This window comes from Petaurus breviceps, unplaced genomic scaffold (assembly GCF_028583685.1).
Source record: "Petaurus breviceps papuanus isolate PSGF00001 unplaced genomic scaffold, PetGlider_PUasm1.0 91023, whole genome shotgun sequence".
NCBI lineage: Eukaryota > Metazoa > Chordata > Mammalia > Diprotodontia > Petauridae > Petaurus > Petaurus breviceps.
This window is the reverse complement of record NW_027187398.1, coordinates 5,495,288-5,508,813: the sequence shown is the minus strand read 5'-3', so window position 1 is coordinate 5,508,813 and position 13,526 is coordinate 5,495,288. Positions and strand designations below refer to the sequence as shown.

The window sequence follows — 13,526 nt, the reverse complement described above, 5'->3', positions numbered from 1 at the left end:
AAGTCACTTAACCTCTGCTTGACTCAGTTTCCATATCTGTAAAATAGGGATAATAACAGCATTAACTTTCCTGGATTTTTATGAGGATCAAATAAGATTCTAATTGGAAAGCACTTTAAGGCAGTGACTGGCTATATGGTAAGCACTATATAAATGTTAGATATTATTATTTTTAATAATGAATGTAAAGCAGAATTAGGATGGGAATTGGGATTTTATAGCTAGAATTTACCTGTGACATTTAAAAGGTTCAAAAGACATAGTTTCTGGGTAATTTAATCATTTTATTAATAAAACTAACATGTTTATTAATAAAAAGAGATCAATGGCCTTCTTGAATGCTGAAAATCCCTCATGGGGTGGGTTCACGGTTTATATGCCTTTCCAAGGATAGATGTTCCTGAGAGTGGCTTTCAACTGTTATTGCTTAACAATTAATGAAAAAAAGTAATATTACAATGAAGGTCTTGGGGTAGTGACTTAGATTACTCAAGTCGTGGTCAAAGAGACTTATCAATTTCCATATCCTCCATCTGACAAAAGGGAGAATCCACATTTTCTCAGACCTGCCTGAGTAAACACAATGAGTAGAGATATAACCATTAGCCTGAGAATTTGTTTTTCTAGGTGAGTCTTGAAAAAGATTTCCCACATTGCTTGATTTCTGGAAAAGGAAGTAGAAAAAGGAGAGAACCTTGGTCCTAATCCAAAAATTAGTTATTAATACAAGAGAGCAGTAATCATTTCTCTCATACCTTACATGTGTCTTAATTTAATAAAATGGCTAATATGATACTACTTGAAGTACCAACCCAATGCAGGTTTACTGTGAGGGTCAAATCATCTTATGTGTATAAAGTACTATGTAAAGCTTAAAGTGTTACACCAATATCACAGAAAACTGAGAGGTTAAGTGATTTGGTCAAGGTCCCACACATCTAGTAAATAGCTAAGGCCAAACTGGGCCAGGTCTTAATTTCCAAACATGTTCTTCTGTCCACTATCACATCACATCACCAGTTGTTGGACCATGGACAGAGCACTAGTAAGAATAATCACTAAAATCTCTATAGCACTTTAAAGTTTACAAAACCCTTTACAAAGAGAAAGAATTTTATATATTATATATGACATATATAATTATACAATATATATTGTAACACACGTCTCATTTAATCCTTATAACAAACCTGTTTAGGAGGTGCTATTATTATACCAGTTTTACAGAAGATGAAACTGGGGGTGAAAGAAACTAAGTTACTAGCAAGGTTTGCATAGCAATTTTCTGAAGCACAATTTCTATTTTTTTTTCATTTTTCAAATGCTTTATTAACTTCTGATTTACATTTTCTGCCACATTTTGAGTTACAAATTTTCTCCCCGTTTTTCCCCTACCCATTGCCCCAAAATAGCAGTCCCACAGGATATCCCCTCCTCCAATCTGCTCCCTCCCATATCTTCTCCCATACCTCCTTCGACTTTTCCAGTAGGGCATGGTGGATCTCTATGTCCCAGTGACTGTGTATCTTATTTCCCAATTACATGTAAAATAGTATTAATAATAGTATATATATTAAACATTTGATTTTAAAACTTTGAATTCCAGATTCATTCCCTTTCTCCCTTGTCACCCACCCTTACTGGGAAGATAAGCAATTCAGTATAGGTTGTACATGTGTAGCTATTGCAAAATATTACCATAGTAGATATATTGTAAAAGACTGACTATATTTCCCTCCCTCCTATCCCACCTCCCACTTGTTCTATTCTCTACTTTGATCCTGTCCCTTTTCAAAAGTGGGTGCTTCCAACTTCCCTCCCCCCCAGCCTACCCTCCCTTCCATCATCCCCCCTCTCATCCCCTTCCCCCCTACTCTCCTGGAGGGTGAGATACCCTATTTAGTGTGTATGTCATTCCCTCCCGAGCCAAATTCAATGAGAATAAGGTTGACCCATTCCCTTTTGCCTTCCTATTCTTCCCCTCCATTGTAACCATTTTTCCTTGCCTCTTCTATATGAGATAGTTTACCCCATTCTGTCTCTCCCTATCTCCTCTCATTATATTCCTCTCTCACCTCTTAATTTCACCTTTTAAGTATCATCCCTTCCTATTAAATTGATCCTGTGCCCTCTATCTATGTATACCTCTAAACACATATACACACATTCACATATGTATTCATAAACCCATGTACCCTTCTATTCTCTTCAACTATTTTCATACTGAGAAAAGTTTCATAAGTTACAATTATAATTTTTCCATGTAGAGATGCAAATAGTTCAACTTTGATAAGTTCCTTATTATTTCTTTTCCCCATTTACCTTCTCATGCTTCTCTTGCTTCTTGTATCTGAATGTCAAATTTTCTATTCAACTCTGGTTTTTTTCATCAAGAATGCTTGAAAGTCCTCTATTCCACTGAATGACCATATTTTCCCCTAAAACATGATACTCAGTCTTGCTGGGTAGGTGATTCTTGGTTTTAATCCCAGCTCCTTAGACCTCCAGAATATCATATTCCAAGCCCTTCAATCCCTCAGTGTAGAAGCTGCCAGATCCTGAGTTATCCTGATTGTGCTTCCACAATATTCAAATTGTTTCTTCTTGGCTGCTTGTAATATTCTCTCCTTGATCTGGGAATTTTGGAACCTGGCTATAATATTCCTAGGAGTTTTCTTTTGGGGATCTTTTCCAGAAGGTGATTGGTGGCTTCTTTCAACCTCTATTTTGCCCTCTCGTTCTAAAACATCAGGGCAATTTTCCTTGAGAATTTCTCGGAGGATGATTTCTAGGTTCTTTCTTTGATCATGGCTCTCAGGTAGTCCAATAATTTTTAAATTCTCTCTTCTGGATCTATTTTCCAGGTCAGTGGTTTTTCCCATGAGATATTTCACATTGCCTTCTATTTTTTCATTTGTTTGGATCTGTTTAACAGCATCTTGATTTCTCATAAAGTCACTAGCTTCCATTTGCTCCAATCTAATTCTGAAGGAATGATTCTCCTCAGTGAGCTTTTGAGATTCTTTTTCCATCTGGTAAATTCAGCTTTTTAAGGCATTCTTCTCATTGCCTTTTTGAGCCTCCTTTGCCATTTGAGTTAGTCTATTTTTTAAGGTAGTATTTTCCTCAGTCAGGCTGTTGACTCTCATTTCATAATTTTCTTGCATTGTTCTCATTTCTCCTCCCAATTTTTCTACCACTTCTCTTATCTGCTTCTTAAGGTCCTCTATGGCCTGTAACTGGCTTGTATTTTTCTTGGAAGATTTTGGTGCAGGCATTCTGACTTCACTGTCTTCCTCCTGGTCCATGCTTTGATCCTTTTTGTCCCCAAAATAGGAGTCTAATGTTGGATTCCTCTGTTTGCTTTGCTTCCTTTGTTTACTCATGTTGCCATTTAATTACTTGACTTTTGGGCTTTTTGTCACAGTAGATTCTGCTACCAGACATACCAAATGCTGGGGTTTTCTCAGCTACCTAAGGTATTAGATAGGTGCCCTCTCTGAAGCCTCCACACACTCTGGTGAACTGGTCACATACCCCAGGACCTCCACCGTAGACTGCAATCCAGATCCAAGCAGATTAAAGCAAAAGCAATTACTCCTCAGACTGGTTGCTCAGTTCCCCTACAGTCTGCAGGCCAGGAGCTGAAGCTGCCAAGTGGTAGCAGCTACAAGGCCATGGCGCCTCAGTGGCTTCTCCCTCCAGGGGATAAAGGCCAACTGCAATCCCAAACTACCAGATCCCAAAGTCCACACTGCACTGACCTCTCACTTTGTCCTTAGCATCTATGTGTTGATAATTCTGGAAACAGCCACAGCTACTGGTAATCTGAAGTTCCGCCAGCTGGTGGTTGGTCAGGCCTGCCCTGGGGCTAAAACCTCCAGCTCCTGTGGGACTGGGCTCCGCTCCCAGAGCACTGCGCTGGCTGATTCCTGCCAGCCTGCCAAGCTGTCCTCAGTGGGAGGTTAGCTTCCCTGTGTCATTTTGTGGGTTCTGTAGCACCAAAGTTTGTTCAGAGTCCCCTTTTACATGAATTGGAGGTGGTGGGAGCCGGAGCCGTGCAGAGGTCCTGTTTCTACTCCGCCATCTTGACTCTGGAGAAATTATTTTCCACAATTTCTATTTTTTTAAATAAACTAATTCATATAATTTTAGTTTACAACATTCAGTTCCACAAGTTTTTGATTTACAAATTTGCTCCCCCTTTCCCTCCTCCCCCTTCCCCTCTCCCCCTCAAGATGGCATTCAATCAGATATAGGCTCTACATATAGCTTCACATATTTTCACTCTAGTCATGTTGTAAAGAAGAACTACAACCAATGGAATGAGCCACAAGAAAGAAGAAAAAGAAAATAAAAGAGAGAGCAGATAGTCTATTTCAATCTATATTTAGGCTCTATAATTCTTCCTCTGGATTCAGATAGCTTTTTCTAACATGTGTCTTTTGGAGTTGTCTTGGAACTTTGTATTTCTGAGAGGAGCCAAGTCTATCAAAGTTAGTCATCATAGATATGATGTGTCTGTAATTGTGCACAATGATCTTTCTTCTGGCTCTGTTCCCCTCATTCAGCATCAGTCCGTTTAAGTCTTTCCAAGTTATTCTGAAGTCCATCTACTCATCATTTCTTATAGCACAATAGTATTCCATACTAATCGCATACCACAACTTGTTTAGCCATTCCCCAACTGATGGGCATCCCCTCAATTTCCTATTCTTTGCTGCCACAAAAAGAGCTACTATAAATATGTTTATACATGTGGGTCCTTTTCCCACTTGTATGACCTCTTTGGGATACGGCCCTAGAAGTGGTATTGCTGGGTCAAAGGGTATGCACATTTTTATAGTCTTTTGGGCATAGTTCCAGATTGTGAAGCAGGATTTCTAACTCAGGTCTTACTGACTCCAAGTCCAGCACTCAGTTCACTACACCATATTGTCTCTCATTTTAACTCTCTGAGTTTCAGTTTCTCCATCTGTTCAATGAGAATAATTCTTACACTGCTTACCAAACTCTCAAAGCTAAGAACAAATTATCTTCTAAAGAAATGCTAAATGTCTATTGAAATGTGAGCTATGATTATTCCTTTACTCCTTCAACAATCCTGGATTCAGCTAATATGCATACTTTATAATAGCTAGCATTTATATAGTGTTTTAACTTTTGCTAAATGCTTTACAAGTTATTATCTCATTTGATCCTCACAATGGCTCTGAGAGGTAGGTGCTATTATCATTCCCATTTTACAGATGAAGAAAGTGAGGGAGATAGAAGCTAAGTGACTTGCCTAGGGTTATATGGCTAAGTCTGATGTGATTTGAACTTAGGTCATACTGTCTCCAGATCTAACACGGTATCCCTTGTACCACTTAGCTTGTTCTTAAGACAAGCATTATATATATAATATAAGTATTCTTACCTTTTTATGTGTGCCTAGCTCCTCCCATCACTTTAGTCTCTACTTTCCCCTGTTTCTCCTAATGAATCTCAAGTGCCTAATATCTTGTCACAGGATCTTGTCTCCCTACAACAGGGGGCTCATAAGCTGGTATCCATGAACCCCTATAGATTTCATGGTGTTCATGAACTTGTATAGGAAAAAAATTACATTTTTATTTTCAGTCATCTCTAACTGAAATTTAGCATTCCCTTCCATTATGAAAGTAGATAGTAAATGATTTTCTGAGAAGCAATCTATACACCTCACCAAGCTGCCAAAGAGGTCTATAATACACAAAAAGTTATAAACCCCCATCCTACGACATCTAGTCTGCCTCATATTATATTTTCTGCATTCAGTGTTTCTCTATTATGTCAAACATTTCCCCACAATGTTCTTTACATAGATTTCAATATTTCTTCAAAGTGCCTTGTGAATTGATGTGGTGAAGAGAGCAGAGCACAAAATTAAAAATCAGAAAACCTGGGTTTGAATCCCAGCCAAGATATTTCTTTAACTACATGAATCTAAGCAAGTTATTTAATCTTTCTGAGCCTACCTCCCTCCTAGGGTTGTTATGAAGAAAGCATTTCTCTTCATTTCTTTATATTTCCAGTCCCCTAGCACAATGTCTCACTAAGGAAACTGATCTGTTGTCTTAAACATCAATGGTGTATTTGTTTATACCATCCCTCTGAAATTATCTCCAATTCTTCCTTAATATATTATTTATACATTGTTTGCATGTTATCTCCTGCTTTATACTTCGAAAAAATGAGATAATATTGTAAAGTGCTTAGGACACTGCCTGGAACATAGCAGGCATTTAATAAATGTTTGATCCCTTCCCATATACACAGTAAGTGTTTGTGTTCATTATACTTAGATTTACTCTAATTTTAAAAATATTTATTTAGATTTTTTCAAGAGCTATAGGCTATTTGTTTTATAAGTGAATGGAAAACATAATGACACAAAGATCACCTATTGTGGTTCAGGGCATGGTGAAGGCCATCATGCTACATGGCAATGGTATGGACATATGGTAAGTCACTGTTCCCTTGTAATCTTAAAACCTAGATTCATCTATTATCAAAGTTCTTCTTTAAAATCAGAAATAGGAAAGCCTACTTGTGAAGTGTTTATGCTACACAAATCAATGTTGGTTTTAGGTTTGCCTTGCTTTTCTTTTTCTTTTATTTCAAATGTCTCCCCAAGTAGACTTTAAGGTCCTTGAATCATGCCTGATGCCCCATCATCCCCTCCAAAAACTATGGCAAAAGTAAATACATAGTAGATCTCCAAAAATACTCCATCGAATCTCAAAGTAGAAAGTAACCTCTAGGATCATATAATACTAATTATCCTCTAGAGCATCTCCAACATCCAATATCAACTTGAACACTTCCAGTAATAGGGGATTCACTACCTGGAAAAAGAGGGAACTTCAGGGCTAATGAAAGCTCTCTTCAAATATTTGAAAGACTATATGCTGGGAAAAGGGAAGAGATTTGTTCCAGGTCTATCAATAGTTTCACTTTTGACATACAGAAGGAAAGAAACATTTATTAAGGGCCTATTATGTGCCAGATACCTAGCTAATAAATATTTTATGTATAATATAATATTATTGGATAAGAGAATAGGTAGTTAATATATATTTATATATTATACATAATATATAAATATATATTCTCTTATCCAATATATATAATATTACTTTATAAATATCACATTGTGATCCTAGCAGTAACTCTGGGAGATAGATACTATTATTATCCCTGTTTCACAGTTGAAGAAACTGAGGTAAACAGCAGCTAAGTGACTTCTCTGAGTCACACAGCTAGGAAGCATCCAAGGCTGGATTTGAACTCAAGTCTTCCTGACTCCAGGCCTAGCACTCTATCCACTGTACAACCTAGCTGCCTTTCAAATACTTGTACCGCTCTGGTCATGTCTTAGTTTGTTAATTCCTTAAATTGTGACTCCCAGAATTGCATACAATACTACTAACTGTGTCTTGAGTAGGACAGAGTACAACTCAATGAGCCTCTCCTTTGTTTGAGATGTTATACTTCTAACTACACAGCCTGAGGTTTTTTTTGTTTGCTTGCTTGCTTTTTGCAAACTTATATACCAATTATTCAACCCACAAAGCATTAATTAAATATCTAATAGGTGCCAGGCACTGTCGCACTATTTGATTCACACTGTTGTTGTTGTTCATCCTTTGTTTTCGGAGAGGACCAATGACATCACTGAGGAATGTCTGGACTTGCCCGAGAATTGGATTTGTTGATATTACAGAACACGAAAACTAGCAAATGCTTTTCAGGAGAACTCTCATTGAGATTGGTCTGCTCCATATTTTATTTGTGACATTGATTATGTGTGCAGGACTTTACTTGTATCCTTCAGTTTATCTTGTTATGTATAGTGATTCTATCCAGCCAGAAGAATAAGTACAAGGCTCCCCCCTCACCTTTGTGTAATCATCACATCTGGCAAGCTTGCCTTCAATGTCTTCATCTAAGTTGCACACACACATGTATGTCTACATATGCACATACATATGTGCGTGTTTATACATATAGATATATATGTAGGACAGCACAAAGGATGAAGTTTTTGTCATTCTACTACATACTTCCTCCCTGGTTGAGTGGAAGCTCCCTGAGGACAAGAACTCTCATTTCTATCTTTGTATTCTGATACTTAGGAGGAGATTAATAATGCTTTTTAAGTCAGTTGAATATTAATACTGTTCCATTAATCAATTCTCTCTCTTTGGTGAGTTGTAAACCTAACTGTACTGTCATCCTGCCCACATGGCTATCTTACTCACAAAGGTATTTGTGAGATACTTTAATCAGGTCAAAACAAACTCAGAGGAAGTATTATGTAAATGTGAGTTATTTTAAGTGGTGTCACATACCGACTGGTGATTTATGATTAACATCGCTGGTGCTCAGTAGAGATTGAAAGCTATACACCGGAACAGGAGTCAAATTAAGCTTCAGACACTTACTATTTATTCAGTCATATATGACTTTTCATGACCCCATTTGGGGTTTTCTTGGCAAAGATATTGGAGTTGTTTGCCATTTCCTCCTCCAGCTCATTTTACAGAGGAGGAAAGTGAGGCAAACAGGGTAAAGTGACTTATCCAGGATCACACAGCTAGTAAGTGTCTGAGGCCAGATTTGAATTCAGGAAGATGAGTGTTCTTGATATCAGGACTGATGCTCTATGCACTATGGTGCCACCTAGCTGCCCACTTAGATTATCACCACCCTATTCAGGGAAATAAAATAAATTAGCATTTAGGACTGCCAGATCACTTAGCTGACTCATGCCAAGATTTTTGTCAACTAAAACTCCCCAGATTTTTTTTCAGGCAAATGACTATGCAATCATGCCTCTCCCAAACTGTCAAAAGTCAATTCTTTTAATACAAGTATAAGATTTTATGTAATCCAGGACTCAAGAATACACATACACACCCACAAATACAAATACACATATACCCCTTACATTTAAATTTATCCCTATTGAATTTCATCTTGTTGGTATTATTATTAGATTCATCCTAACTCTCTAGACCAGTTGTTCTTAACTTTTTTGTTATCATGGACCTCTTTGGCAATATGATAGAGTCTAATGAACCATTTCTCAGAATGTTCTTAAATGTATACAATAAAATACATAGCATTACAAGAAATAAAACTAGTTACATGGAAAAGGTTATCAAAAATGTTTAAATTCATGGACTTCAAATTAAGAAACTCTTCCTCTAAAATTCTCAAGATATTTTTTGGAAACTTTGGATCTTTTCTGTCATCCATGCATCAGCTCTCCCTCCTACCTTGGTGTCAATTGACAAATTTGGTGAGCATGTCAGCTATGCACTACTGCTGATAAAAATATCAAATAGCAATAGATTCAAACAAAGATCTGTGGGGCACTCCGCTGGGCATCTCCTGCCATGTCAATATTGAACTGTTTAACAACTGCTCTTTGAGTCCAGCCAGCCAGTCATTTCAAAATCCATCTGATTGCACCATCTACTAGTCCTTATGTCTCCATCTTTTCCTGAAACATAATATGAGATATTTTATCAAAAACTTTGCACATCCTTCTCCTGATCTACCAGTTGGGCAACCTTCTCAAAGAAAGAAGTTAGTCTAGGATAACCTGTTCTGTGTGTGTGTGTGTGTGTGTGTGTGTGTGTGTGTGTGTAATTTACTTTGCTAAATATTTCCCAATTACACCAAAAAAATTTTAATACTCTTTTTTTAAATTTTGGGTTCAAATTCTCTCCAGCCCCCCTACCTTTCCTCTCTCCTTGAAAAGGGGAGCAATTTGATATTGATTATACATGTAAAGTTATATAAAACACATTTCCATATTAGCCATATTACAAAAAAAGTAATAAAGTCAAAAATAAAACAAGAAGGGGTGACTAGGTGGTGCAGTGAATAGAGCACCGGCCCTGGAATCAGGAGGACCTGAGTTCAAAATCCAACCTCAGATACTTAACACACTAGCCATGTGACCTTGAGCAAGTCACTTAACCCCTATTGCTCTGCCTTTCCCCCTCCAAAAAAAAGACTAAAATAAAATAAAACAAGAAAAATAAAGTAAAAAAAAAAGTATGCTTCAATCTGCATGCAAAGTCCATCAGTCCTCTCTCTAGAGATGGATAACATTTTTTTATCATGGATCCTTTGGTATTGTCTTAGATCTTCTTGATCAGAGTAGTTGTCTTTCATGATTGATCATCCTTAAAATATTGCTATTACTGTGTAAAATGTTCTGGTTTTGCTCACTTCACTTTGCATCAGTTTAAATGTCTTCCAAGGTTTTTTTCTGAAACCATCCTGCTCATCATTTCTTATAGCACTATAGTATCCCATCACAATCATATACCACAACTTGTTTGACCATTCACCAAATTGATGGGCATGGGATAGCCTTTTCTTAACAAAATCTTGCTGGTTCCTTGTAATTACTATTTCCCTTTTTACAAGTTAACTAACTATCTCTTTAATGATCCATTCAAGAATTTTCTAGCAATTGGAGTCAAGTTGCTGGCTTATAGTTCGCAGATTATATTCTCTTCCCATATACCTTTTTTTTGTTATGTAAGGACCAAATTTGCCCTTCTCTAATATCATGGAATTTCTTCTATTTCCCATAATCTTTCAAATATTACTCAGAGTAATTCATCAATTACTTGCTGTTTCTTCATCTACTTGAATTTACAAAGGGCAGCTAGATTCTCTGTTACTAGCCTCTTACTTATCTTGAGTATTAATTTAAACCTGATTAGTGAGTTCCCTTTGCAAGCATATTAGACTCTTCAGACAAATCCCCTTTTCCCTCCTTATTGGAATTGTTTTCTTTTAGTAAGTGGTCTGAAGCTAGGATTTGAAATCAGCTCCTAGGACTCGAAGTTCCGAGCTATTTCCACTGCCCAGTACCTGTTCTAGCTACCTCATAGGATTATTGTGAGGATGAAATGAAATAACTTTTGTTAACTAGTTAGCAAACCATAAAATGTAAAAAAAAAAATGTAAATGGTGACTAGTTATTATCTCTGTTGCAATTCTCTGGAAAATGAGAGGGTTTGACCAGATGATCTCTAAATTCCTTTCCAAAATCTATTTACATACCTAACTATGTCACACCTAGGAGATCAAAGAAAGAGGAAAAGGTCTTTCATATACAAAAATATCTTTTTTGGATGGCAAAAAACCCTGGAAACTAAAGTTTCCATCAATTGAGGAGTGGTTAAACAAACTGTGGTATAAGATTGTGATAGAACACTATTGTGCTGTAAGAAATGAGGAATAAATGATTTCAAAGAGACATGGAAAGATTTGTGAGAACCGATACAGAGTGAAGTAAGCAGAACCAGAAAAATAATTTGTAATATTAAATATTATATTATATATGCATGTATATGTGTGCAAAAAGTATGTACATAGTTACTTGCATACCATTTTCTTCCCATTAGAATGTGAGCTCCTTGAGAGTAGAGCTTTCTTTGTATCTTTTTGTATCTTTTTCTTTGTCTTTCTTTGTATCTTCAGAGAATTTAATAAATGCCGATTGACCACTTGTTACCTAACTATCCTCAAGGTTCTTATAATATTTTAATGAGAATAAGATGAGTAGAAGTAAATATAGTAGAAGAAAGGATATAAAAAGTGTCATAGGGGTGGTCAGGTAGCACAGAGAGTAAGAGCACTGGCTCCAGTGTCGAGATGACCTGGGGATCAAATCCGGGCTCAGACACTTAGCACCCACCCAGAAACACCTGGCCGTGTAACCTTGAGCAAGTTACTAAACCCCGATTGCTTAGGGGCAGCCAGGTGGCTCAGTGAGTAAGAGCACCGGCTCCAGTGTCGAGATGACCTCAATCACTTACTAATTGTGTGACCCTGGGCAAGTCACTTAACCTTGAGAAAAGAGGAAGAAGAAGAAGAAGAAGAAGAAGAAGAAGAAGAAGAAGAAGAAGAAGAAGAAGAAGAAGAAGAAGAAGAAGAAGAAGAAGAAGAAGAAGAAGAAGAAGATGATGATGATGATGATAATGATGATGATGATGATGATAATGATGATGATGATGATGATGATGATGATGATGATGATGATGATGATACACTGGAATGACACCAGGATTCTCACGGAGTTCTGCCACTAATTAATTGGGCCTTGGATAAATCATTGTCCCCTTCTGAGCCTGGACAGTCTCACTTTAAAAAGGTGGGACTATACCAGGGATTTTTAATCTGTGGTCCATGGACCACCCCCTTCTCCCAGAGGTCTATGGATAGATTTCAGGAGGTCTGTCAATATAACTAGTTTTCTTCCTAATCCTATATATTTTATTTTATGCATTTAAAAACATTATTCTGAGAAGTGGGTCCTTAACTTTAAAAAAAAAGTTTTAGATGATCCCTTTGTTGCTGTGATTTCTAGGTACTAATGTTCTATACTCTAAGGTCTCTTCCATCTGGAATATGCTATGTACTTAGATCTCTTAGTTAGCCCTGTAGTTCTATTTCAGCTTTGGGAATGAAGATCTGACTTTTACACATGGTTTCCTGTGGCCATACTGTCAAAGGAAGAGTACACGTCTATCCCTAGCCCTCTGATGCTTGAGCACACCCTACTCCACTGTTCCCTAGGGAAGTACTCTCTCCCCAAGGCATGTATTTCAGCCATCACCAGGACCTGATTGAGCACAGAAGGAAGGGATGTGGAATTTCTGGGTAACCAACCCTGGCCACAGCATCGCCATGCCACAGACCATACAGAGAGGAAGCTTGTAGCAAATATGAAAAAGCCAAACAGACTCTGAAAGATCCCTATTTATCCTTTTAAAAAGAAAAAAATTCTTTTGCTCTTAAAGTTCATTTTTTTAAAACACAGAATGGTTTAGGATTAAAGAAAAAAAGAAATAGACAATGGTTTGTCTTAAACCTCTCATCTTTATTATTGCAAGCTTGCTGTCAATTCCATCTCTTGGTGGTTCAGTACAGGGTTCAGGGAGGAGAGGGTAAGCAGAGTGAGAACCAAACAGTTACCCACCAGAGAGGTATGAGAGTAAGGAGCAAAGGAGGGCTTGAATGGATCAGCCAATCAACAAATAATAATTAGTCACTGCATTCAAGGCATGGTGCTCTGAAAGGATACGAAGAAGGCTAAGACAACTCCTGCTCTCACAGTTTTCTAAACTTTTGGGGAAGATTGGACATAAATCCCAGAAAAAGGAAAATTCCAAATAGTGTCTTGGAGCAGGGAATATTTTGCCCACATAGCAGCACTATTGGGACCAGTTACTGGGTGTTTAGATCAAAGAGCTATCAAAATAGGCTGGAATTTTGTTTATGGAGGAAGGACTTTGAACCACACCTTTAAGAGATAGGTAGGGCTTCACTGGACCAGAAGGGAATGGTGTTGAGCAGGTATTGTAAAGGTGAGAAAATGCAAAATGCATTTGTTAGGTAGTCAGAGATAAACCCGTAGGGAGGGAGGGAGAGAGAGAGAGAGAGAGAGAGAGAGAGAGAGAGAGAGAGAG

The 13,526-nt window shown here is 37.4% G+C and overlaps 1 pseudogene; it reads left to right on the top strand.

Moving 5' to 3' along the window:
* LOC138153746 (heat shock cognate 71 kDa protein pseudogene) overlaps positions 1-13,526 on the top strand; it is a 572,612-nt pseudogene that overhangs the window by 421,009 nt on the left and 138,077 nt on the right.